We start from the raw sequence: 25,309 nt of genomic DNA, 5'->3' as shown, positions 1-25,309 counted from the left end.
AAAAAAACAAAGACAAAAATAAATCCACGCTACCCCCTACATCAACACACCCTGCTCTGATGTCTGCCCCCGCCCACCCTAGATTAAACAGTTAGTAGTCTGACTCTAAGCCTCTATAACGAACTGTGCATTACTAAAAGACATAATCTTTAAAATTTGTTGATTTCGTTTACCTGTGTTTGCCAGTCTGCCATTTTCCAATCAGGGTAAGACTGGCTCTCGCTGATGTAACAGCAGAATGGGCTGGGCTTTTAACTTCAGCAGCCAATGACTGTCTAGATCCTGACTCCCATCAAAAGTGAAACTTCTGGAGGCGACTGAGAGAAGCGCAACTAAGAAAAGGTGCAATGAAAGACGATTTTATATAGAGAAATATTCTGTTTATAAACCTGTTTTATAACTCTCAATATTAATGACAGTTTTCTCAATTACAAAAATGTCATTTATTGGTTATGGATCCTGTTTGTTGGTTCATAGAACATTAGAACCTATTTTGACGCCATATTGTGGGTCTTCTTTCAGCCTTCATTAAGGCACCTGTTCAAATATAAAGCTGCTCCAATCATCAGCTTCACTGGCCTCCGGTTCACCGTCAGAGTGTGGTTTATAATGTTATTTTTTACCGTTTCTGGGCTTGAGGTCAGTAACGAGAGCACAACAGATAGCAATGATGGCAATGTTATGAAAGTTATGAAAATGGCTTGCATATAACTGTTAGGGTAACACAGGAGGATCTGAGAAATTTTGCTCAGGTTGTGAGAAAGCACTCTAAAAAGCAGCAAGTTAACGTTAGCCTCTGGCCTTGTACCAAACTGCTGCACTGAAAATAAATAAAAATAATATATAAGATTGTTAGGAATTTATTTGATCAAAAGGTATTTTATAATAAAAACAAGGGTAATGAGGCCAAACTCTCTTTGATGTGTTTATTTAAAGCACATGTTCAGTAAAGTTTATAGGTCATTAGAAATGTTAGAAATGATTGAAGAGTCACAATAAAATGATTTAAATGTATGAAAAGAGTAAAACGTTAACATTAGATGTAGAATAAGTATGTACTCCAATTATAATAGAGTTATCTCTCAGACTAAATTTATAACCAATAAAAAAAAAAAATCACTTGTTGCATCTGAAGAGGTTTGAATGTAGTTCCCTGAAAAAAAGACACTGGGTGCAGTCTCTCAGTCACATGATTCATCTCTGTCTGAGGCTCCTCCTTCCCTTAGTAGCAAAAGGTTCAGATGTCTGTAAACACAGAAATGACATACAAGACATAAATGCTGAGTGCATCCATATATGTCTCCATGGGGTCAGCAGATATTAAACCTAGAATAAAGGTGATGTGATCAGAAACTCCAGACTCCAGTGGTCTCTGACCTGCACAGGTGACTCCAGCGTCCTGTCTGTGGGAGCGGTCAGTGTGGTTCTTCAGGGAATGAGGACAGTCCCACAGGTGAATCTCATTCCCTCTATACTTCACTCTGTTCAGCCAGATCAGCCCTTCACCAGCACCAAAGACAGCACTCCCATCAGCCCTCAGCGCCGGCCCACAACCCAGCTGCCTGCAGACCACCTGAGCGTCCCTGATGTCCCACAGATCATCACTGACAGACCCCCACATAGAGTTATAATACACCTCCAGTCTCCCAGAGCAGCTTCCCTCTCCTCCCTTCAGTCTGAGAGGCAGGTGATCTACAGACACACACACACACACACACACACACAAAGAAACTGAACAAATCTAATTAATTTCATAAATATATTGTAACATGATAAACAAAAAATATTTCAGTGATGCCTATATTTGTTTAAGAGAGGTATATTTTATTTTTTATATCATGATTTCAAATTCAGTTTTACATTTGAAGCCAACATAAAATAAATAAATCAATAACAATCCATTACAGAATTCAGCTGATTTCCTCTGAAATTTATAAAGAGAGGGGTTTCACAGGAAAGAGTAACATTAAGAAGTTACTTAAATACTTTTTTTAAAAGCCTTACTTGAGCACTGTTTCTGGTGCAGAGATGAAAGGTGTGTTTGAGGACATTGTGATGATTGTCCCTTGTCTGAAACATGAATTTAAAGTATTTATTTTATGACTGCAGTGTGTGTGTGTGTGTGTGTGTGTGTGTGTGTGTACATTTATTCATGCAGTTTTTACCCTGTAAAACTTTTGTTTATGTCTCTGTATAAACTGTAGAACTCCCTACCTGTGCAGGTGATGTGTGCCACTTCATTACGGTTATCACAGCTGTTCTGACCCCAGGGGGAAGATGGACAGTGCCACAGAGTGAAGTCATGTTTCCTACATTTCACAAAGTCCAGCCAGTTAGGAGCTGATTCCACTCTCGCTTTTCCATTTCTCTCACTTCCAGATTTTCCACAGTTCAGCTCCTGACAGACCAGACTAACGGTTTCTTCAGTCATCCCGTTTTCACACACATTACCCCAGGTCCCATTGTAGAACACTTCCAGAGTCCCCTCACAGCCCTCAGTGAGTCTCATCTCCTTATACTCTGTGAGAGGAAGAAGATTTATTATGTCTTTAACAGATCTATTATTGAATGAGAGCGTGCTAATTGATTAAATTTAGAACACTTTTTGTAAAATGTAAACATTACTTGCTTGTACATGTTAACAATCATAATATGACTTTACCTGAACACACCACTCCTACTTCATCCTTTTGTCCACATTCGTCTCCTTCACTCAGCTGATGTCTGCAGTTCCACAGGGACGTCTCATTCCCCTCACACTGCACCTCGTTCAGCCATATGGGTCCAGTTCCAGGTCTAAACCGGGCTGGTACCGGGGCACTGAGGGCCTCTCCACACTGCAGCTGTCTGCACACCACCTGCACATCCTTAATATCCCACAAGTCACCACACACTGTCCCCCATGAGCCGCTGTGAAAGACCTCCAGCCTTCCTGCACACGCTCCTCCAGAACCCACCAGTCTGACGGCTACATCACAAACACATTAATTAAAACATACAGCCACATAAACATTCAATACAGGCCAGTTCATTGGATTCAGGCCATTGGATTAATCAGAGCAGTGGTGAAACACGTACCAGAGCAGGTGATAGAGAGCTGTTCTCTGGAGCTGCAGTTTACTACTTCTGCACTGCTGCAGTTCCCCAGATGAGCTTCACTCCCAGAGCAGTTGAAACCCCTCACACACGTGTGTTTGTGTTCAGGACTGGATGAAGAGGAGGGGGAGAAGTTGAGCACAGAGCCACAGCCCAGCTGTCTGCAGACCACAGAGGCCTCAGACACACTCCAGGAGTCCAGCAGAACTCTCCTCCAGTCCTGACTGAAGTACACCTCCACCTCCCCCTCACACTCCCTCCCTCCAGACAACCGCACTCGCCCCTCATGAAGAGCCAGAGAAGAGTCTGGAGAGGAGAATGATGAGTTAAATAAAGTATTAATATATATTTGTTTTATATTATATATTACTCTAAGAGGATATGAACAGTTTTAGATCTTACTCGTGCAGATGACTCCAGCGTCCTGTTTATGAGAGCATGCAGCTCGACTCCATGATGAAATGGGACATTGTGACAGGTGTGTTTCGTTTCCCTGACAATCAAACACATCAGCCCAGATCCGGTCACTCCCCTCCCCAAACCAGTCTGACCCCAACACAGCCACAGCACTCCCACACTTCAGCTGACCACAGAGGACACTGGCAGCTCTCATATCCCAGCTTTCATCACACACTGTGCCCCACTCACTGAGATACTGGAGCTCCACTCGACCAGAACACGAGTCCCAGCCCTTCTCCAGACGAGCTTCTGTGTGACCTGAATGAACATCATATTACAGGAATTAGCTCAGATAAGTGCAGACCACTGCTCACAGAGTGTGACAAGCAGAGAAGTGAACTTTTTAAATACAGTTTAAATATTTATACTTTACCAGAACACACCAGTCAGACATCATTATCATGAGTGCAGCTGTGTCTGAGTGAAGATGATGTTGGACAGAAGTAAATCTGAGGTTCGTTTCCTCTACACTGAAGCTCCTCTGACCACACCTGGACCTCCCCTCGGCCAAAAGCAGCTGCTCCCAGCATCTCCACAGGACGCCCACAGCCCAGCTCTCTACACACAACCTCTGCATCCTGCTGATCAAAGCCAGCATCACACACTGTGGACCAGGTCTTCACATGAAACACCTCCACTCTCCCAGAGCACAGGTGAGGACCATCAGTGAGTCTGGACTTTCTGTGACCTGTGTGTATTTCAGTTATTTTACAGCACAGAATAATAGATAATAAATTATAGATTCACACCCATTTTCCACCTGGTAACTGGTGATAGTAGCAAGTGTTAGAGTGATCTTAAAACTGTGAGAGAGATTTTAAAACATTGCTCATTTTAGTTTAGTTGCTCTGACACTGATACATTTACCCTCCATTGTTTCAATACACCACACTTAATCTGACTGACTTGCACAAATATTTACATATAGCTGTATGTATGTATGTGTGTGTGTGTGTGTGTGTGTGTGTGTGTGTGTATTTTATACAGCTGCAATTAAAATTATTGCGTGCCCACTGCAAATTAGGTTTTTTTAAGCAGAATTTTGAAATGTTCAGCTGTTTGCACTTGGGGTGGGGGAGGATGTGTTAAATAATGGTTCAGTAATTCTGAGACTGCAGTAGTCATCTGAAGTCTGAGTTGCAACAGGGGTTGGTAAATAGGGGTTGAGTATATCTGCAGTAGTAGTTCATCCTGTTCCACAGTGATCTCAGGATGAACAGTGAGAGAAAGGGCTTGTGTTGTGAGAAGAAAAAACCTCTTTTAGTGAGAAACTATATGATCTGCTCCTTCATTCTGAAAAGTGTTTGGCTGTTTCACTTCCCTACAGTCTGTATTTACACATCTCTCATGTCTCTGTTCAGGAACACTGGTGTAAAAGAGTCTTGTTATTCAACACTAATTACACTCAGACTCCTCAGTAAAATGAATGGTGTGATGTTAATGATAATATTAACACAGACTGTGATTCATGTGATGACTGACAGCAGTTTACCTGAGCAGACGACTCCAGCATCTTCATAATGACGACAGTAATGTTTACCCCATCCTCGTGATCTACAGTTCTTCAGTGTAAACTCTGATCCACTACAGTCCACTTCATCCATCCAGATTGGTCCTGATCCTGGACCAAAGTGACCAAACAGTGGGGCATCTACAGCCTCCCCACAGTTCAGCTCTCTACACACCACTGCAGCATCTCTCATATCCCAGCCATCACCACACACTGTTCCCCACTGTCCTTCATGAAGAACCTCCACTCTCCCAGCACAGGGACTGTCTCCATTCACCAACCTCACAGTGTCTGTACGAGAGAAAGAGAGAGAGAGAGAGAGAGAGAGAGAGAAATTGAAAATGTTTTTTAATCTGAACTTAAAACACATTTCTATACACTATACAGTGTATATATACATATTTCTGTACACTATACAGTGTTTTTACACTTCAAAGAGTAATTAAGCATGCAAAATCTAATTAAAAATGCATTAATGAATATAAATAATTTATTAATAATGTATTAATTTATACATGAAATATGGTCAACTAACCATATATATTGAGCATTTCTAAACTAATGAAACACTTTGTAACACACACGTTTGTGAAACAAAGGGAGAAAACAAAGCCTTGACCAAACGAAAAATAGCCAAGTAATGGAAATATACACATCTGTCTTAGAGAGCTAATGTTTAATGTTTGGCTGAGTCTGAGGATGCAGGTATGGCACAGTTGTTGAAGTTGAATGATGTGATTGGCACCATCGTTTAGAGTCATGTTGTTCCTTCTAAAATTTGCTGCAGGGGTAATGTTGATTGGCATGATGCCTTGTCAAATCCTCAACCTAATGTGAGTGTTACTGTAAATGCTAATTGTGTAGCATCTATGTTCCTTACATGAACCCGATAGCTAGGCAGATGTTAGCTAGCCATCCTTCAAGTATGGATCTACTGGATTAATTTATCCTTTTTGAACCTGACAAAGAAATTCCACAACTTGAAGTTAAATTAGAACTTCAGTTTCTAGATTAGATTAGAATTAGAACTTGAAGAGGGCCGACTGGAGATACAGACTTCAAAGAAACCTTATGTTGTCACACCAGTGAGCAAAAGCACAAAACACACTGTTACTTTGCTAAAGTCCTTTGTAGTGTACAAGCTGTGGCAAGAGTTACTTTAAAGGCTCTACATAGAAAGTCTGAGAGAGGTTCAGTAGTGTTCCCGCAATATCACCTGTAAGTAATCTACCCTTGTGACAACCTCAGAAAGCATAATCCTCAGTCCACAAATCACTGCTCATATAAGTAAAGGAGTATATCCAGGAGCTTTTGATGCAAGTCGGGATTGCCTCCACAGCCTTCCAAAGGAGCGTGGAGGAGCTGCTGGGCCCCCTGAGGGATGAATGCTGCGTCCCCTATCTCAACTATGTTCTTTGTAATGCAAATTCCTCCAGTGTCATGGGGTAAAACTAAGACCTGAAAAATATTGACAGGAAGTCATCTTGTGTCGGCTCAGGGAGTGAGGACTAACCACAAGCTGTACAGTTGTTGGCCAGTAAGACACCACAGACAGTTGGGAATGTGAAGAAGCAAAGCCCATCTATGACCTACTCCAAAATATATCAGGCCTGACAGTTCATGCAAGAAAAAAAAGTAAAGAACCGGAGTTGCCATCCAAGACACTTAGAGGCTTGGCAAGCAAACATCAACCTTGGGGATCACATAATCTCTCGGTTGCAATACACATACATTTGTGAGCTCTGCTCACAAACCCACATTCTTTCATTCTTTCATCCATCTCCCACACGTTTGTCAGCAGCTGCCTGTGGTGCACTCAAACCTTTTCTCATTGTCCTGTTTCTCATTGTTGGAGCACTGTGATGACTTCGGCTGGGTTCCCCATCGTGATAGTATTTGAATAGGTGTAAAATCACAGGTGAGAAATCCCCTCACTACTGTCAAAGATAATGGCCCTTTAGCCCCAACCCCACCCCATCAGTGAGACCAACTGAATCATTTGGTTGTAAATGGTGGTATTTTAATTATTTAATAACGAGACAGACTGCTTTGGAGTAACAAAGCCATAAATATGAGCTTCAGATGACTGCTTGAAAAAAACAGAGAGAATCCAAACTTTACTACAAGCTGTTTTTAAAAACTGAGCTCCCTGCCTCTGCGCAATTACAAAACATTTACCGTCAGCTTCACAAATTCTGTCGCTGGAAATAGTTAGAAGCTAATCTGCGAAAAAACATACTGCAGAAAAACATGTCAAATATATTTCACTTGCTCATCTTCCTCATGCAGCTGAAAAGCATGACTATGCTGTCTTCAAGCTCCGCGATCAGGGTGAAAACAGACATGTTCTTTAGTTTACATGACTAAAATGAGCGTTTTCACACACTGTTCATAATCTTCCAATAAGAGAGAATGGATTAGCATGCAATTATCATATGAATACGTATGGGTGGGCCATCAGAAGTCACGGTCTGAGTTGTTACTTATGTTCTATAACAAGCTAAAAAATAAATGTATTTTCAATCCCTATAGATTTGAAAAGTAGACCCTTTAAGGTTTCTGGGGGTATGTTTATTAAGTTTCTAGGACAAAAGTGTTTTGGTGCAAGTTTTAATTTATCCAACTCCACAATTTTTCTTTTTACTTTTATGTTTTGATTGTCTCTTGCCCCCCCCCCCCCCTTTTTTTTAAATGGAATTATAAAAATTGTTGATCACAAAAACAAAACTAAACAAAAAAACAAGCCATTGAGCAACTCATCATTCTACTCATGAACCCTCCAGTGCTGGCATATCCTGATTTTGACTTTCCTTTTTTACAACATACCAATGCCTCAGACCAGGGCTTCTGGGCGATCCTCTACCAGAGGCAGGATGGCAAGCTAAGGGTTATGGGGTATAAGGGTAGGACACTGATGGCAGCTGTGTGTAACTACCATCTATACAGTGGCCAGTGTGTCAAAAGTTTAGGAATTACCCATACTATGCACCCCATTTCATGGTGTACACTGACAATAATCCTTTGACCTGCATCATGAGTACAGGTAAACTCAATGTCATGGACCATAGGTGGGTAGGGGAGCAGAGTTTATGTCTGACAAAAAGTATAGACCAGGAAAACCTAATTATGATGCAGATATGCTGTCATGTGTCCCATTGGACAAAAAAACCTGCACAAGTCCTGCACAAAGGAGTTTGCTGAGTGACGTGACTGAACAAGGCAAGTGTATCATTGACTGATGAAGTGCACAAGGCATCTAGTGCGGCTACCTAAAAACTCTTTCATAAATGGGGCTAGTTGTTCCTGGAAAATTAAAACTTCTACCGAAGAACAAATGAGAGGAAACAGTTAGGTCTCCCAGCCAACTACTGGGGGATAGTCCTGAAACAGCTTCATAAACAAAATGCTCATGTTGACACAGAAAAGGTGCTCCATCTAACAAGGGAACAATTTTATTGGCCCTTTATGACCAGGAAATTCAAGGACTATGTCACCAAGGAATGTCCATGCATCAAGTCCAAGAAGCCAGTGACTCCAGATTCAAGCTCCCATGAGCAGTATTACATCATATGTTCTCCTTGAGCTAGTGTGTTTTGACTATTTACATCTGGAGACCAGTAAGTGTGGCTATGAGTATATGCTTGTAGTGATTAATCATTTTAATAGATTTGCTCAGGCATATCCCCCAAAGAATAAGATTGGAAAGACCACAGCCAAGTGCATTTGTAATGATTTCATGCCTTGTTTTTGGATATCTACTTTAAGCTACTTCATGATCAAGGCAGTGAGTTTGAGAATCAGTTATACCCCACACTCCAAAAGCTTTCTGGTATCCGTCATTCCCGCACTTCATCATACCACCCTCAGGGCAATCCACCTGAACGTTTCAACTGAACTATAATCTAGATGTTGAGGAACTTAACTAACACAGAGAAGGAGTGGAGGAGAGACCAACTACAGCTAGTTGTACATGCGTACAAATGTACACAACATGAGTCTACAAGTTACTCCTCTTTTTTCTTCTCTTTTGTTGCCATGCACACCTGCTGACTCCTCAATAAACAAATAATCAAGTTTAATAGTGTTGTCTCATTTATTAGTTGGATTTATCAATGATTATTTTCTGTATAACTGTATTATTATTAGCTGCATTCTGTATTATTTTCTATATAAACAGTTTGATGATGTTTTATTTAGTTAATATTTATACAGAAATATACAATTTCTAAAGGCTTCACAAAGTGGGGTCAACAAAGTGGAGCAACAGTAGTGTCACTGTCACACAGCTCCAGGGTCCTGGATTTGTGGGTTTGAGCCCCACTCCGGGCGACTGTCTATAACAAAAATGTCTATAAAAGTAATCCATAACATAATCTGTAATGTAACTGAGAGGTGAAAAAAGAAATTAAGTGCTGCTTGTGCAGGACAGTATATGTTTGACATTGTAACATGCTACTGACACATAGTAACACTCACGCCAATGAAAACACTTTAAACAGGAATTTTCAGCCTTTGTCCACCATTTTTTTTCTACACTTGCTTGCTGTGTACTTCACTGATCAGTAGAGAGTGTACTCACCAGCTGTGGAGAGAGTGAATGTGGAGAACAGGAGAATGAGAGTCACACAGCTGTCCATCTCCCTCTGACCTGCACACAGTCCATTCACCTCAGCAGCAGAACACACTTCACCTCCACTCCCCCAGAGAAACTGAAGAAACAGAGAGAGAGAGAGAGAGAGAGAGAGAGAGAGAGAGAGAGAGAGAGAGAGAGAGCTCCCCCAGCCGCCAATCACACTCACTATTACCTTTTTAGAAAGAGAAGAGGAAATCATCAAACATTTCAGTGACAAATCAGAGGAGGCATTTTCTTCTTTCTCCATTTTCATCAAAAGAGTGTGACGCTGATGGACAGAACTCCTCCTTAGGTTCTCGAGGTGTTTGTCTTTGTGTGAGGAGAGACGCTGACGGCAGTGTGCTGAGAGGGTCCCCAGCAAACAGGAGACTGACTTCAGAGAGAGGAAACACTCCAGTGGAGAAGAGCTTTAATGCTGAACCTGCACACAGCTGATCCACTCACTGATAAACACACACTCTGATAAACACACACACTGATAAACACACACTCTCTGATTAACACACAGTCTAAAAATGATCTGAATTACAAATACACACAGAAATATTAGTTCATCATTTAAAATACTTTAAATAAACGAAACTGTTTCAGAATTGTTATTAATTACTATTACTTACTAATGTAGTCAGAATTGAGGAAAATGTGATTTTTAAAAGTATTTTTGACATGTACTAAGCACAGTGAAGGGCAATAGTGACTATAAAAATATCTAGAATAAAATCTATAAATAATTTAAGAAATGTAATAATAACAGTGTTTTAATGGCAGTCATTTACTTTAACACTTGTATTTTCACATTGATAAATAAGGTCTTACAGAAGCGCTGTGGATCAATCCCTGTAGGAGATAGTTTTCTTCACAAGATGGAGCCAGAAGATTTCTAATGTCTGTGAAGTGCAGCCACACATTCACTACAGGGACAAAAGTTTGTGGACAGCTGCGCATCCTACGTTTCGTCTGAGATTGAAGTATTAACGAAGAGTTTGTCCACCGTTTGCTGCTTCTGCTTTTCCGGGAAGGCCTTTCACTACATGTTTGAACATTTCTGTGAGAAATGTTCTGACACAGAAACATTAGTGAGGTTAAGGACTTGTTTAATGCTGAAACAAATGTATTTGATGGACCTCCATTACTTCAGAGAACGAGGAAAATGCTTCATACTCCTCTAGTCCACGCTGGGCATTGGGCCTGGTGACCGCTCATGTGCAGCTGCTCCACAGCGTCCTCTTCTATAGACACTGCTCTTCTGTGGAGATTATACACACTGTGTCAACAACTCAACACCTGTGTCCACAGTGGCTCCACCTTAAAGTAGCTGACTTCACTCATTAGAAGGAGTGTCTACAAACATTTGGACACTCAGCTGACAGTTTGTTAGGTACAGCTCCTTATTACATCAATTTTGTTTTGTTCCCAGCTAACATCACACTTATGGTTGGTCAAGTCTTTGTACAAATAAAGAAAGTGGATTTCAGCCCCAGTCACGCTTTTCTTAAAGCTATATGTGTTCTGAATAAGATTTTATTCATTAAATTCCAGTGTAAATCTGTATTTCTCAGTAACACTAGTTTTAGTTTAGACACTGGATCTGAACCACAGTGAGTTCATCTCGTACAAAATGTTGTGTCAGTGTTTCAGAGACCTATTATTTTAATACATTTCCAGTGTAAACCTCTACTTCAAAGAAACACTAGTTTTAGTTCAGAGATTAAGCTCTAAATGTCTATTTAACTGGTAGAAATTGTGATGCCAGTAGCTCAGACACCAATATTTTACCTTTAAATTCCACTTTTTTTAAATATGTTAGTGTCGTAAATAAGATTTTATTAATAAAGTGTCAGTGTAACTTTATATTTGTCAGTAACTCGAGTTAGTTCAGACATTTGAGCTGAAATCTGATTTTGTTTATTGGCCAGAGGATAAATGACTTATATTTTATTTTAAAATTCCACATTTCTTAAACACTTATATTTCCTGAGTAAGATTTTATTAATAAAGTGTGTTTAATAGGGCGGCACGGCGGCACGGTGGCGCAGCAGGTAGTGTCGCAGTCACGCAGCTCCAGGGACCTGGAGGTTGTGGGTTCGATTCCCGCTCCGGGTGACTGTCTGTGAGGAGTTGGTGTGTTCTCCCTGTGTCTGCGTGGGTTTCCTCCGGGTGCTCTGGTTTCCTCCCACAGTCCAAAAACACACGTTGGTAGGCGGATTGGTGACTCAAAAGTGTCTATATGTGTGAAAGTGTCTATAGGTGTGAAAGTGTGAGTGTGTGTGTGTTGCCCTGTGAAGGACTGGCGCCCCCTCCAGGGTGTGTTCCCGCCTTGCGCCCAGTGATTCCAGGTAGGCTCTGGACCCACCGTGATCCTGAACCGCATAAGCAGTTACAGATAATGAATGAATGAATGAAAGTGTGTTTAATAGATATTGTGTGAGGAGGGTCTGTCAGTAGGGAGAGTATGCCCTGCACTAGGAGATCAGGTGCCACCAGCACTCAGAACTCCAACTCCCAGAATCCTCTGCGCTTACAGAGTCGGTATAAATTATAAACTCACCCAAACATTGTAGAGGTTTCTGAAATATGTTTCTGAAACAGTTTTAGAAAAAAAGAAACTACAGTAAATTCTTCATAAACTCAGGCCATTGATCTACATTTATCTGGTAGTGTTTTCTTTAAAAGCTGATCATGTTTGTGTGAAGTGATGAACAAAAACAACCAACATTTTTTTCTATGCTCTCCTCATCCCTCTGTATAACTTCAGTTTGAGTGGGCGGGGCTAAACTGGGATCAATCCCTGCCTCAGGTCACTGTCAGTGAGGAGTGTGGTGTCTTCTCCCTGTGTCTGTTCGGGTTTCCTCCCACAATCTGAACATACAAGTTTATGGGTGGATTGGCTGTGCAAAAGTGTTCACATTTGTGTGTGACTGTGTGAGTGTGTGATGCCCTGTGATGACCTGGAGCCCTGTCCTGCCTTGTGTTCAATGTTTCTGGGCAGGCTGCAGAACCACAGAGAATGAAGATGAATGAATGAATTTATAAAACCAAATTAACTCAAAATAGTCCAGTTCATTTTCATCTTCACAAACACACCATCAGCACCGCTGTGTCTGATTCTCTTGTAGCAGCACAACACCACCACCACCACCACGTCAGTGTCACTGCAGCACTGAGAATGATCCACCGCCCAAATCACACCTGCTCTGTGGTGGTCCTGTGGGGGTCCTGACCATTGAAGAACAGGGGGAAAGGGAACAGTGGTCAGTGTCTGGACAACATCACAGTAAAGAGGTACATGGATATTATTTGATGTATTTATTTAAAGATTGTTTTCAGTAAGGACAGGTCAGGATGTTAGAAATGACTGAAGATTCACATTAAAAAAGAACAAAGTACAAAGATAATGCAATAAAATGGTAAAGGAATATACAGTCTGTTCTGTAATGTGTCTAATCTATTTTCTGTTCTGTAACACATCATTTCTGAGACACACAGAGTCAGAGAGAGACAGATTAACAGTTATCAAGTGTCCAGTGGTCTACTGCTGCTCAACATCTGGAGAAGAGAGGAGAACAGAATTATCTCTCAGACCACAGCAGCAGATTCCACACATTACACACTTACACCATAAGAAACTCTCATTCTGACCTGGACATACAGATGTGTTCAAAATAATACACTGCATGTTGTTGTAACACATCTGTATTGAGAGTGTAGCTCACTGAGGCTGGTGTTTTACTCCTGGAGGTGTTTAATACCACAGTGTGCTCTCTCAGATCTGTAAAGCTACAATAAACAATGTTTATATTCCTTTAAAATATGAATTCTGATCTATAACAGAATCACTTTTTGCGTCTGAAGAGGTTTGAATGTAGTTTCCTGAGGAAAGACACTGGGTGTGGTCTCTCAGTCACATGATTCATCTCTGTCTGAGGCTCCTCCTCCACGTCTTCATAGTCTGTAAAATCAATCCATTATTATCACTGAGTGAGGACACTCAGCTCACTCAGAGACAGAGACTCTGACGCTGCGTTTCACTCAGAAATACGTCATGATACAGAAGGAAAAGGAGCCGACTCCACATTCACACTGACTTTAATCTCCCAGTCGCTCAAGATCAGACACTCACCTTTTCCCCCTCCTCCATCCTGTCCAGCAGTGACCACATCATCATAGCTCTCTGCTGCGTCCACTGCACCAACATGGAGATCAATGAGAACAAGAAGAAACAGAGCTGACATTGGGACTGTGTTGAAGCTTCAGTTGAACATTATTTATCCACATGAAGGAAACATTACTTGTCATAATGTTGGAGCTTGGTCCAGTGGGAACAGCATCATCATAGTTCTCTGTCATGTCTTCTGTCCAAATGTAGAGACAGAGGACATTAAATCAGCCCCAGTATCATCAGTGACTGTGTTCATGTTGGAGATTACAGTGTTGTTCCATTACAAGTCGTACCTGTTCCTCCAGGTGAGTTCTGGTCAGCGCTGATGATGTCATCATAACTCTCTGATACGTCCTCTGCTCCTAAACACACACACATTTAAAGAACAGTGGTGGGGACTTTTAAAGATGTTCTCTGAACTGTGTGTGTACTATTCGACTGCATCTAAACCAGCGTGAAAAGTTATTTCACTGCACTTGCGTACTTACTTACTTTTCTCTCTAAACTAGAAACCAGAACACACACACACACACACACACACACCTGCTGCGCTCTCAGAGATCTGTCCAGCAGTGAGGACATCATCATAGCTCTCTGCTGTGTCCTCTGTCTCTGTTTCACCAAAATCAAATAAAAACACACTGACTTTACAAACAGAGCAGTCCTAGTTTTACACTGTGGTTTAATGGAAACAGAACAAAATGCATGTGATTATTTAAGAGAGGAGCTCACCTATCAGACCACTGGGGGCAGCATCATCATAATATTCTGCCTTCTCCTCAGTCACTGACTTTGCTGGAAACAAGGAGAAACTTTACTCATTCAGCGTCATTTCAGAGTTCTACATCTCTTCTGCGTCTTTTGTGAGCGACAGTAAGTGATTCTATTAAGATTCTAAAGGAAATCAAATCTGTCTGGAATTACTTTTCTACAGATGAACAGAATCATTCACCAAAGCAACAAACTACTTCCACAATTAAAAACAAAAGAGCGAGATCATCCCCCAGAGACTAATGTTACACCAGTGCTGAAGTAGGATAATTAAACCTAGGCCTTCAGTCTGGGCCAGACATGTCAAGACTCAGCCACAAATCAAGACAATAACAGCAGCAGGCTTTACTTTATCAGCTTTCAACACTGTGTACACGTCCAGCTCTGAGAATATGGAGCCATTATGAAATAAAAGCACTTCAGAGATGAGACCACCCTAATCCCCCCTCTCTGTACGGCCCAAACTGACCAATTAACCAACAATGATCCTCTCACCCGAGAGCAGCTCCTCATCCACATCCTCATATCCTGAACGCTGTTCTTCAGAGAGGATACTCCCTGTTAGAGGACAGAAGTACAGTCATGAAACACGTTCAGAGTCAGAATCACCCACAAGACTCTGAGAGCCGTGGAGCTCTGAGAACTGCATTTGTTTACATTAAAATAGTCTAAAACTTTCTAAAAACTGTGCACTCAAATGTTAAAATTACAGCCTCAAACCCTGCCTCACAGTCTAATCTCTACCAGTGAGGATTTTCAGTTCAGCTGCTTTGTACAAACTCCTAAAAATCCACACTGAACTCCACAGAGACGGACAGAAACATTTACACTAGAGACACTGTTGTCTTTCTTATTTCTTGGGTGTAATGTGACTTACAAGTTGTAGAATTTAGACGTGTAGTTCCCCAGTTTAGACACACAGTAAATACACACTGTTTCAGGCCTTATTTCCATATTCTGAACCATGTAACTACTTCTCAGTGGAATGGAGTCTGACACTGGTTCTTTTACCTGAGAGGAGCTCCTCATCCACATCCTCATATCCTGAACGCTGTTCTTCAGAGAGGATACTCCCTGTTAGAGGAGAGAAGTACAGTCATGAACAGAGGGTTATGGTTGGAAATGTTCACTGTATAATAACCTGCTCCAACAACATCACATTCACCAAGAGAACGTTACGTTCGGACACTGTGCGGACACTGGGGGCGCTGTAGTATTGAGTTGGTTAATGCCGCTTTTAATTCAGTGTATAATCAGACGGAGCTGAATCAGAGGGTGAAGTGTTTTCTTCTGCCTTCATTTTATCTCTTTTTGAGAAGATGCTGCTTTTCTGCTCGATGTGAGGATTTTATTTCTGTTTTTTTGTGGAACCTGTGTATGTTTCAGCACCAGTCAGGACTGTTGTGGTGGTTTGTTATGCTAATGCTATGATGCTAACGCTTACTCTTTGTGGTAAAGTTGAACGGTCGGACCTTTGGTTTTGTTAACACAAGGAGTTAATATTTTTATTCAGTTATATATTTGGTTTTTCACCCGGTGTCTTCTGGATCATAACGGACTTCTGAACAGAGGAATGTCTTCATTAAAGTCTGGAGCAGCTCACTGTGGCCTGGACTCAGTTCTGAGGATTATACACTGCACTTAGGTGAGATCAGTCCATTTACCCTCTGAGGATCTTCCCAGACTGGGATTAAACCCAGTGGACTTTATACACACTTTACAGACTGAATGTTAATGACGAGGATAAAGTTAAGTTTATTGTTCTCCAGCTTCTTTTTCGGATTTCTGGTTCCACCTTAAATGGTGCTGCAGTTACATTCTGTCGCCTGTAGAAACTAACACTGAGAAAGGCGCATGTAAATAAACAGTAGTTCAAACGGCCTGAATTAAAAAAGAAAAAGAACACAGTAACTGTACAATAACGAATTTCTAGCGGAATATATTTGAGAATTTACAAAACTGATATTATATCTCAGCATTGTGTAATAGTGACTGTACTGTCTTCTTCAAAGTGAATATTTTGTGTGTGAACTGTTTCAAGCCTCTTGCAAAATATTCAGTAAAAGTTCTGATTGTATTTATCGTGACTTTCTGAACCTGAGCCGTGACAGAACTAAATATGAAGTGGTCTGCACTTGTTTTTCCTGTGTCCCTATTACGCTTGGCCTGAGAAGAATAAAACACTCATTAGACAATCTGGAATATTGAGATATTGAATAAATCTACTGTAAATATTCTCCACATCAACTCCATCTTGTACTGAAGCTGTGATGAAGAAATGATTTATTACAGAAAAATAAACTTCTCTTTAATCACTGCACTGTGGCGTGTGTTCTGTGATCTCAGGTGTAAGTGAACTTCAATTTAATAATTAAAAATAAACTAATGTAGAACTCTCCACATATCACTGACCTCTTTGAGTGGAGGGGAGTCTTTTAGTGATGTATCTGCGGTCGATCTCCTCATAGACTGCTTCAGTCAGAGTCTTACGCCTCCTCTTAGAGAGCACTGTGAGAGACACAGAGAGAAACAGGGAGCCAGGTCAGTAGAAGAGAAGACTGATGACAGATTGAAGGACTAATGGTGTTTAGAGAAAGTACAGAAAGTGGACTGTAGATGATTTCTGAATCTCTCTACCCCTCCTAAGCACTCTGTTCTGATAAAACAGCACAAACAGAAGCACTAAGGCCAGGAACAGCAGCGCTCCCAGCACCAGGAGAGACACTGGATAGATGGAGGGAACAGCTTGAGTATGTGTCGTACTGTTTGTTCCCTTTGACCGATCAACTGGAAATAATGACAAAGAACAGAAACATTGAACAGCTCTGAACAATCTTTAAGAAAAACTATTTAAAAATGCCCTGAGATTAAAACAGTACCTGTGGTGATGGAGAAGGTGGTTGTGGTGAGTGCAGTAGTAGTAGGCACAAATATCTCTAGAAATACAGAAGTGGAACATTAAATACTAATATAAACTCTGTAAAACAAAGGTTATTAACTATTCCTTAACATTAACTGACTTCGTATTCTTAAGCCGTACAGTTTGAACACTGCATGTGTGAGACTAGTATTAGATGCTAATAACTAAAGGGTATCACTGCACCTTTCAGTGAAGCTTTATTTACCCTGGGGTACAGCAGTTTTGATTAAAGGCACAAACTCCTAACTCCAGTGGTCTCTGACCTGCACAGGTGACTCCAGCGTCCTGTCTGTGGGAGCGGTCAGTGTGGTTCTTCAGGGAATGAGGACAGTCCCAGAGGTGAATCTCATTCCCTCTACACTTCACTCTGTTCAGACAGAAATTCCCTTCACCAGCACCAAAGACAGCACTCCCATCAGCCCTCAGCGCCGGCCCACAGCCCAGCTGCCTGCAGACCACCTGAGCGTCCCTGATGTCCCACAGATCCTCACAGATGGACCCCCACTTAGAGTTATAATAGACCTCCAGTCTCCCAGAGCAGCTTCTATTTCCTCCACTCAGTCTGAGAGGCAGGTGATCTACACACACACACACACACACACACACACACTAATCACATATTCCATAAATTAATATATACATTGTATTATTATCAGCATCATCAAGTGACACTTGTTTACGTTTCAGAGACTGATTTCTGAATTCAGAGGGTGTTTCTCTGATAATGACACATTCTCATCTAAAAGAAACACAAAAGCAGTTACTGAGATACTTGGTGTTTAAAAGTCTTACTTGAGCACTGTTTCTGGTGCGGAGCTAAAAAGCATGTTCGAGGAGTGTGTGATGATTTTCCCTCGTCTGGAATAAGAACATACAGTATTTATGTGATTCTGATGGCGTATGTGGTGTGTGTAACTTTAATAATACACTCTTTCTCTATAAACTGTAGAACTGCCTACCTGAGCAGGTGATGTGAGCCACTTCATTACGGTTATCACAGCTGTTCTGACCCCAGGGGGAAGATGGACAGTGCCACAGAGTGGAGTCATGTGTCCTACATTTCACAAAGTCCAGCCAGTTAGGAGCTGATTCCACTCTCGCTTTTCCATTTCTCTCACTTCCAGATTTTCCACAGTTCAGCTCCTGACAGACCAGACTAACGGCTTCTTCAGTCATCCCGTTTTCACACACATTACCCCAGGTCCCATTGTAGAACACTTCCAGAGTCCCCTCACAGCCCTCAGTGAGTCTGATCTCCTTAAACTCTGGGGGGAGTAGAGGATTTATACTGAAGGAAAATATAAATGCAACACTTTTTGCTCCCGTTTTTCATCAGCTGACCTCAAGGATCTAAGATTTTCAATGTTCACAAATGCCCTTTTTCTCTCAAATGGTGTTCACAAATTTCTCTAAATCTGTGTTAGTGAGTACTTCTCCTAGTGAGCATGCAGAGATACTCCATCCACCTCACAGGTGTGGCATATGAAGATGCTGATTAGACTGCATGATTATTGCACTGGTGAGCCTTAGGCTGGCCACAATAAAAGGCCACTCTGGAATGTGCAGTTTACTTTTACTGTAATTGGGGGTCTGGGGGGGGTCAGAAAACCAGTCAGTACCTGGTGTGACCACCATTTGCCTCATGCAGTGCAATACATTTCCTTTGCATAAAGTTGATCAGCTTGTTGATTGTAGCCTGTGGAATGTTGGTCCACTCCTGTTTAACGGCTGTGCAAAGATCATGCTGCAACACGAGGTGAAGGTCGTGGATGAATGGCACAAAAAGGGGCCTCAGAATCTTTGTTCATAACATACACCTGCCCTACCATAACCCCACCGCCACCATGGGCCACTCCATTCACAACGTTGACATCAACAAACCGCTCACCCACATGACGCCATACACGCGTCTGCCATCTGCACTGAATGTGAGCATTTGGCCTTTTGTGAACAAAGAAAAAGTCTTAGATCCTTGAGGTCAGCTCATGAAAAACGGGAGCAAAAACAAGTGTTTCCTTTATATTTTTGTTCAGTATTTTTTAGCTTAAGCTTTAGTCTTTAACAGACCCTTTTATTATGTCATTTATGACATATTCACTGCTTTTGTTTATATTCTTTGACAAAATTAACCATTTCTTGTTTGTACATGTTAATTATCATAATATAATTTTACCTGAACACACCACTCCTACGTCCTCCTTGTGTCCACATTCACCCCCTTCACTCAGCTGATATCTGCAGTTCCACAGGGACGTCTCATTCCCCTCACACTGCACCTCATTCAGCCATATGGGTCCAGTTCCAGGTCCAAACCGGGCTGGTACCGGGGCACTGAGGGCCTCTCCACACTGCAGCTGTCTGCACACCACCTGCGCATCCTTAATATCCCACAAGTCACCACACACTGTCCCCCATGAGCCGCTGTGAAAGACCTCCAGCCTTCCTGCACACGCTCCTCCAGAACCCACCAGTCTGACAGCTACATCACAAACACATTAATTAAAACATACAGCCACATAAACATTCAATACAGGCCAGTTCATTGGATTCAGGCCATTGGATTAATCAGAGCAGTGGTGAAACACGTACCAGAGCAGGTGACAGAGAGCTGTTCTCTGGAGCTGCAGTTTACTACTTCTGCACTGCTGCAGTTCCCCAGATGAGCTTCACTCCCAGAGCAGTTGAAACCCCTCACACACGTGTGTGTGTGTTCAGGACTGGATGAAGAGGAGGGGGAGAAGTTGAGCGCAGAGCCACAGCCCAGCTGTCTGCAGACCACAGAGGCCTCAGACACACTCCCTCCCTCCAGCAGAACTCTCCTCCAGTCCTGACTGAAGTACACCTCCACCTCCCCCTCACACTCCCTCCCTCCAGACAACCGCACTCGCCCCTCATGAAGAGCCAGAGAAGAGTCTGGAGAGGAGAATGATGAGTTAAATAAAGTATTAATATAGATTTGTTTTATATTATATATTACTCTAAGAGGATATGAACAGTTTTAGATCTCACTCGTGCAGATGACTCCAGCGTCCTGTTTATGAGAGCATGCAGCTCGACTCCATGATGAAATGGGACATTGTGACAGGTGTGTTTCGTTTCCCTGACAATCAAACACATCAGCCCAGATCCGGTCACTCCCCTCCCCAAACCAGTCTGACCCCAACACAGCCACAGCACTCCCACACTTCAGCTGACCACAGAGGACACTGGCAGCTCTCATATCCCAGCTTCCATCACACACTGTGCCCCACTCACTGAGATACTGGAGCTCCACTCGACCAGAACACGAGTCCCAGCCCTTCTCCAGACGAGCCCCTGTGGGACAACAACTGAAACATTAGTGAGAAAGGAAAAAAGTCTTTGCAGGTAGCAGAACAGTGTCATTCAAATTACATCTCTTCCCCTGTAACTGATGACGTAATCCCTGACAGAAATAATATGATATAAAATTAATAAATATTTATACTTTACCAGAACACGCCAGTCCCACACCATTATCAGGAGTGCAGGTGTGTGTAGCTGCAGGTGATGTTGGGCAGAGAGTGATATCAGATTCGTTTCCTCTGCATTGAAGCGTCTGTGACCACATCTGGACCTCCCCTCGGCCAAAAGCAGCTGGTTTCTGAACCTCCACAGGACGCCCACAGCCCAGCTCTCTACACACAACCTCTGCATCCTGCTGATCAAAGCCAGCACCACACACTGTGGACCAGGTCTCTCCATGAAGCACCTCCACTCTCCCAGAGCACAGGTGAGGACCATTGGTGAGTCTGGACTTTCTGTGAGCTGTGTGTTTAAGGAAAAGCATGTCATGAAGAACAGTAAATTTGGAAACAGTGTGTCTTAAGGTTTTGTGGTGTGTTCAGGAGAGATTTTACACCTCTACCTCTTTGTTAATGTTTTTAAAATAAAGTCACATATTAATGAGTCTGGACACTATCTTTGTGGTCAGTTTTAACATTTCTTTGACTGGACACATTCCAGCTGTGAAACAAATTCAGATTGTGGTGGATTTCTTTGTAACTTCTAGGTGAAGGCTGATTAAAGCTTGCAGATGGACTGATAGTTTCTAATAGTTTCAGTAATAGCACTAATAGTTTTACTAATGTTAAATGTGTTATTAGGTCATATATCTATATTATAATATTGATGTGACGATATAAACACAGTCCTTTATTTGATCTTGTTCCTCCACTCACTGCTGTCACTCATTTAAACAGTTAATCTGTGCTCCTCAAACCTTTTAGTAGATTTTGGCTTTAGTTTTTATTTTGCTTTTAGTCGTTTATTTTCTTTATTAATTTATTTGTGTAAAGCCTTGTAACACTGGAAATGAAGGTCACCCTCAGCGTTCTCCAAGTTGTGGAGTGAACAGCCTGAGTATCATTTTACATTTTACATACACTACTTTATCCAAAAGTTTGTGGACACCCTTCTAATGAGTGAAGTCACTGTGGACACAGACGGTCAGATGTAAACACACAGTCTGTATCTAAACAGAAAATCATGGGATGAACTGGAACACTCTGGAGCAGTGAAGGTAGTGTCTGAGGTGTAAAGCCCACCCTCACTGGGCTGTGGAACAGTGGAACTGTGTTCTCCATTGGTGAACAAAGGGGATGAGTTGGAGTCTGTGATCCAAAACTAATCCAACATCAGACACTGATCACGGTAAAGTTCTCATGGCCGAGTGCCATCAAACTCCCACATCAATGTTTCAGTATCTAATCTAAAGTCTTTGTAGAAGAGCAGAAGCTGTTCGTGTTCTTCATTTCATAAGAAATGTTGGAGAAGCAGGTGTCCACAAACTTTCAGCCGTTTAACGCTGGAATGATTTTAACTTCAGTTTGTGAAGCTTCGGCTGAAACAGGTTCAGTGTAAAAGAGTCTTTTAGAGAAAGCAGTTCATCTCAGCGCTCACTGAACTACAGCACAATCCAGAGTGAAGAGGTCTTTAGAGTTTAGTTTAGAGATGAAGTGGAAATCAATAGTGATTATTAGTGATAGGTGCTGGTTATTGTTTATTAATATCAGTGATGTTTGTTATTGAGGAGTGAGGGCAGCCTACCTGAGCAGTTTACTCCAACGTCTTGGTCATGAGAAGTACAGACCTCACCATAATATGAAGGAAAAGTACAGTTATTCAGTGAAGACTCTGATCCGTCACATTCCACTAATCCCATCAATATCTGTCCTGATCCTGGACCAAACTGAGGAGTGCCCTGAGCCTCTCCACACTTCAGCTCTCTACACACCACTGCAGCATCTGTCATATCCCACTCATTATATTCATCGTCACACACTGTTCCCCACTGTCCATCACGATACACCTCCACTCTCCCAGCACAGCGACTGCCTCCATCCACCAACCTCACACTGTCTGTACGAGAGAGAGAGAGAGAGATAAATTCTAAATTCTAGATAGAAATTCTCATTTAAGTAAACATCTTTATGTATATTTATTTTTAAATATTTCATAATCCTATAACACCAACGTTTGTTGATTATATAATTATTACGTTTGCATTATTGTTAATAAATTTATATAATTTTTTGTTTAAAATAATTTAAAAAGACAAAGAACGGTGTAATTTTTTTAGTGAAGTCAGTTACTACAAATGTTCTCTACACTTTTACATCAAACCTGGATGATTTAATACACTTCAGTTCATTTCATTCTTAGAAAGTTGACACCATATAATAATATGAACATCTCCTACTAATAAAAGCATTTATCTATAAACTGTTCACAAAGAAACGTTGAACTTTTTACTTTGATTCCTGTTTTAAATAAAATGAAGACAGAAAAATCTCTTTCAGTCAGTTACAACAAATGCTCACAACACTCAGAGTTTAACGTCAAACCTGGAGCGTGCTGAATATTTCACACTGATCTGAATCACACCGACTCACCAGCTGTGGAGAGAGTGAATGTGGAGAACAGGAGAATGAGAGTCACACAGCTGTCCATCTCCCTCTGACCTGCACACAGTCCATTCACCTCAGCAGCAGAACACACTTCACCTCCACTCCCCCAGAGAGACTGAAGAAACTGAGAGAGAGAGAGAGAGAGAGAGAGCTCCCCCAGCCGCCAATCACACTCACTATTACCTTATTAGAAAGAGAAGAGGAAATCATCAAACATTTCAGTGACAAATCAGAGGAGGCATTTTCTTCTTTCTCCATTTTCATCAAAAGAGTGTGACGCTGATGGACAGAACTCCTCCTTAGGTTCTCGAGGTGTTTGTCTTTGTGTGAGGAGAGACGCTGACGGCAGTGTGCTCAGAGGGTCCCCAGCAAACAGGAGACTGACTTCAGAGAGAGGAAACACTCCAGTGGAGAAGAGCTTTAATGCTGCACCTGCACACAGCTGATCCACTCACTGATAAACACACACCCTGATAAACACACTCTGATTAACACACACTCTGATAAAAACACATTCACTGATTTAACACACACTCTGATTAACACACACTCTGATTAACACACACTCTGATTAACACAAACTGATAAACACACACTCTAATAAACACACACTCTGATGAACAAGTTACAGGTTACTTCTGAATTACAAAACAAAAACACAAAGAGAAAAATCAGTTCATCATTCATAAATGCTTCAGAAAAAATAAACCCAGTCAAATAAATGTTATTAATCTAGTCAGGATTGAACTGACTAAAAAATTATTTGACGCCTACCAAGCACCCTGCAAGTAAATGACAATTATAAAAATATACAGAATAATCTACAATGTAAGAAATTTAAAAAGAACAGTGTTTTAAAGGCTGTCATTTACTTTAACACTTGTATTTTCACATTCATAAATAAGGTCTTACAGAAGCGCTGTGGATCAATCTCTGTAGGAATTAGTTTTCTCCACAAGATGGAGCCAGAGGATTTCTAATGTCTGTGAAGTGCAGCCACACATTCACTACAGGGACAAAAGTTTGTGGACAGCTGCTCATTCTACGTTTCTTCTGAAATTAAGGTTTTAATGGAGACTTTGCTGCACCAACAGTTTCTTATCTTCTGGGAAGGATTTACACTAAATATTTGAACATTCCTGTGAGGATTTAATGTCATTCAGACGTAGAAGCGTTAGTGAAGTTAGAGGCTGATTTAGTTCTGAATCACAGACTCATCCTAAATGTATTTGATGGACCTCCATTACTTCAGAGAACGAGGAAAATGCTTCATACTCCTCTAGTCCACGCTGGGCATTGGGCCTGGTGACCGCTCATGTGCAGCTGCTCCACAGCGTCCTCTTCTATAGACACTGCTCTTCTGTGGAGATTATACACACTGTGTCAACAACTCAACACCTGTGTCCACAGTGGCTCCACCTTAAAGTAGCTGACTTCACTCATTAGAAGAGTGTCTACAAACTTCTGGACACACAGCAGATTTTCAGGTGACAGTTTATTAGGAAATCTGTAGTTAAAATAAATAGTCATTAATTATAGAATATTACATTAATAACTAGTCGTGATTTACAAGAACAATAATGTATTGATACAATAACATTTTTGTAAATATTAATATATACAACTTTTATTAGAATTATTCAGATTCAGATTCAGAAATACTTTATTGATCCCAGAAGGAAATTGCTGCTGTTACCGTTGCAACTGTTTATGTAAAGAATAAACTCTCTAATAATGTTAAAAAAGAGAGAGAGAAAATGAGAAAAGAGAAATTTCCAATATGTACACATTTACAGTCTTAAAAATACAGTAAAGTGGCATTGGCTGTGATAAT

The 25,309-nt window shown here is 41.4% G+C and overlaps 1 protein-coding gene and 1 pseudogene across 1 annotated transcript in view; one reads left to right on the top strand and one right to left on the bottom strand.

Annotated features, from left to right (window-relative positions):
- LOC136676743 (deleted in malignant brain tumors 1 protein-like) overlaps nucleotides 1-25,309 on the top strand; it is a 98,308-nt gene that overhangs the window by 41,206 nt on the left and 31,793 nt on the right. The gene's annotated exons all lie outside the window — the stretch shown is intronic.
- On the bottom strand, nucleotides 1,022-23,592 carry LOC136686212 (scavenger receptor cysteine-rich type 1 protein M130-like; annotated as a pseudogene).

This window comes from Hoplias malabaricus, chromosome 2 (assembly GCF_029633855.1).
Source record: "Hoplias malabaricus isolate fHopMal1 chromosome 2, fHopMal1.hap1, whole genome shotgun sequence".
NCBI classification, from domain to species: domain Eukaryota; kingdom Metazoa; phylum Chordata; class Actinopteri; order Characiformes; family Erythrinidae; genus Hoplias; species Hoplias malabaricus.
The sequence above is the reverse complement of the archived record's forward strand: the minus strand, read 5'-3'. Positions and strand labels throughout refer to the sequence as shown.